Below are 3,093 nucleotides of genomic sequence, written 5' to 3'. Positions count from 1 at the left end.
CGCAACTTCCGCCTCCCAGGTTCAGGCAATTCTCCTGCCTCAGCCTCCCAGGTAGCTGGGATTACAGGCACGCGCCACCACGCCCAGCTAATGTTTTGCATTTTTAGTAGAGACGGGGTTTCACCATGTTGACCAGGATGGTCTCGATCTCTTGACCTTGTGATCCACCCGCCTCGGCCTCCCAAAGTGCTGGGATTACAGGCTTGAGCCACTGCGCCCGGCCTGGTGCTGTACTTAAAATGGCATTCTCTAGCTCTCCTAGGCTCCTGCTTCCCTAATGATGGAGCACCCACAAATTAGGGGTTTATCTTCACAGTAATGCTTTTTACGAGATGGCCAGACATAGCTATTGAAACAAAAGGTCTACCCTCCATTTAAAGTTCTTCTCACCTCTGCCCTGAGTCACATCTAGTCCTCTAATGTTGGCCCTCTCTCCACTCATGAACTTAACTCATATTACAAATATCTGAGGACTCACAATGGGAAGCCACCATAATTCTTCCAGGGAGCTCATGAGGAAAAGCAGCAATAATGAAGAGTCTCTATGTAAGCTTTTCTGGATGGACTGAGCAGGGACATAAGTCTTAAGTGTGGTTTAAAGTGGTTCCAGAGTGGTAGGGATCCTGGTCTTGTCTGATAATAAAATGGCATAATCTCTAGAAGAGAAAGGCACCTTCATCTAAGGATATGGGGAAGCTCCATGAAATCTCTTTTCAAGGAAAGACAAAGATAACCAACAGAAGAGGAAGCAAAGCAAACTGATTGAAGAATTTAAAAATAAACTTTCCAAGGGGCCAATAAAATCTTCAGTTATTGTTATTATCAGATACTTATTATGAAGCAACTATGCCTACCATGTTAAAAATGTCTTTGAAAAACTGAAATTAAAATGTCCTGGAGAGAGAATTATGAATAGTCAGTCGATTGAAATAAATTATCCAGACTGCAACACAGAGATTGAAGGATAGAAGTTACAGAGAATCTAAGACTCCTGGAGGATAGTGAATGGTAATACGTTACTGCCTTAAAATGAATTGGAGTTCTCAAGGGAGGGAAAGAATGGGGAAGAGGCGATATATGAGAGGAAGAGTTTGCTGAGCACTGAAGATGGCGCTTCGCACATTCAAGTTGTTAAGCAAATCCCAAGCAGGAAAGAATTTAAGAATTTCATAACCAGAAACATTACACCAAACTGCAGAAAACACATTGTTACTATTTCAGTTGAAAGTCCAGGATTCTAAGTGGGAAACAATTTTAATATCCTAGTCACTGCACTCCCTCCTTAAAAATCTCATTTTTTCCTCTGCCTTTTGCATTTTAATATTAAAAAGGTCATCGTTCCAAAAGAACATTGAGCAAGCTGGGCGCGGTGGCTCATGCTTGTAATTCCAGCACTTTGGGAGGCCAAAGCAGGCAGATCACCTCAGGTTGAAAGTTCAAGACCAGCCTGATCAACGTGGTGAAACCCCATCTCTACTAAAACTACAAAATTAGCTGGGCGTGGTGGTGCATTCCTGTAATCCCAGCTACTCGGTAGGCTGAGGCAGAAGAATTGCTTGAACTGGGGAGGTGGAGGTTGCAGTGGGCCGAGATCATGCCATTGCACTCCAGCCTGGGCAACAAGAACGAAACTCTGTCTAAAATATATACATATATATATATATGTATATATATGTGTATATATATATATGTGTATATGTATATATATAGAGAGAGAGAGAAAGAGAGAGACAGAGAGAGAGGGGAACATTGAGCAAAGGACCTGCAATTCTCAGAGAAAGAAATACTAAGGCCAACAGACATTCGAGACCATTCTCAATCTCATTAACAATTAAACAGTGCAACTTTAAGCCGCAGTGAGTTATGATTTCACACCTAGTAGATAAACAAAGTGTTAAAGTTTCACAAATCAACTGCTGGCACTAGAAGTTGGCAACCAAAATAACCATTAACTGGTAGTACTGAAAATTGGTACAACTTTGAAAACAATTTGACGTTGTACAATAAAGTCATAGATGGGAATATGCTTTTTACAATCCAGTCTTTCCTTATTAGGAACTCTAGGCCTTGAGAGGAAGCCAGCTGATGCTACAATGTTTTTTTAAAACTATGACTGCTATAGGAACTCAGCACCGCACCCACAGGATACACCAAGGTAAAAGTGTTAGAGGTGTTAAACCAGAGCGATTCCATCTAGAATAGGGGCTGGGTAAAATAAGGCTGAGACCTACTGGGCTGCATTCCCAAACAGTTAAGGTATTCTAAGTCACAGGATGACACAGAAGGTCAGCACAAGATGCAGGTCATTAAGGCCTGCTGATAAAACAGGTTTTGCAGTAAATTAGCCAGCCAAAATGCACCAAAACCAAGATAGTGAGGAGAGTGACCTCTGGTTGTCCTTACTGCTCATTATACGATAATTATAATGCATTAGCACGCTAAGAGAGCTCCTACCAGTGTCATTACAGTTTACAAATGCCATGGTAAGGTTCGGAAGTTACCCTGTATGGTCTAAAAAGTAGGGAAACCCTCAGCTCCGGGAATTGCCCAACCCTTTCCCAGAAAACTCGTGAATAATCCACCCCTTGTTTAGCAGATGATCAAGAAATAACCACTAGCAGTCCAAGCTGTTCCTCTGCCTATGGAGTAGCCATTCTTTTGTTTCTTTGCTTTCTTTTCTTTCTTTCTTTTTTTTTTTTTGAGACGGAGCTTCGCTCTTGTTACCCAGGCTGGAGTGCAATGACGCGATCTCGGCTCATCGCAACTTGCGCCTCCTGAGTTCAGGCAATTCTCCTGCCTCAGCCTCCTGAGTAGCTGGGATTACAGGCACGCGCCACCACGCCCAGCTAATTTTTTGTATTTTTAGTAGAGACGGGGTTTCACCATGTTGACCTGGATGGTCTCGATCTTTTGACCTCATGATCCACCCGCCTCGGTCTCCCAAAGTGTTGGGATTATAGGCGTGAGCCACCGCGCCTGGCCCCAGGGTTTTCTTACGACCGGCCGCAGAGGCTAGTGGGAAGTGTAGTGTTCTGGTGCCGGCGGTTCGCGGAGCCGGGGACCTTTGTCCCGAGCGCGGAGGATCCTGGGAAT

This window comes from Saimiri boliviensis, chromosome 14, assembly GCF_048565385.1.
Source record: "Saimiri boliviensis isolate mSaiBol1 chromosome 14, mSaiBol1.pri, whole genome shotgun sequence".
In the NCBI taxonomy this organism is placed as follows: Eukaryota; Metazoa; Chordata; class Mammalia; order Primates; family Cebidae; genus Saimiri; species Saimiri boliviensis.
Note: the sequence above shows the minus strand (reverse complement) of the source record.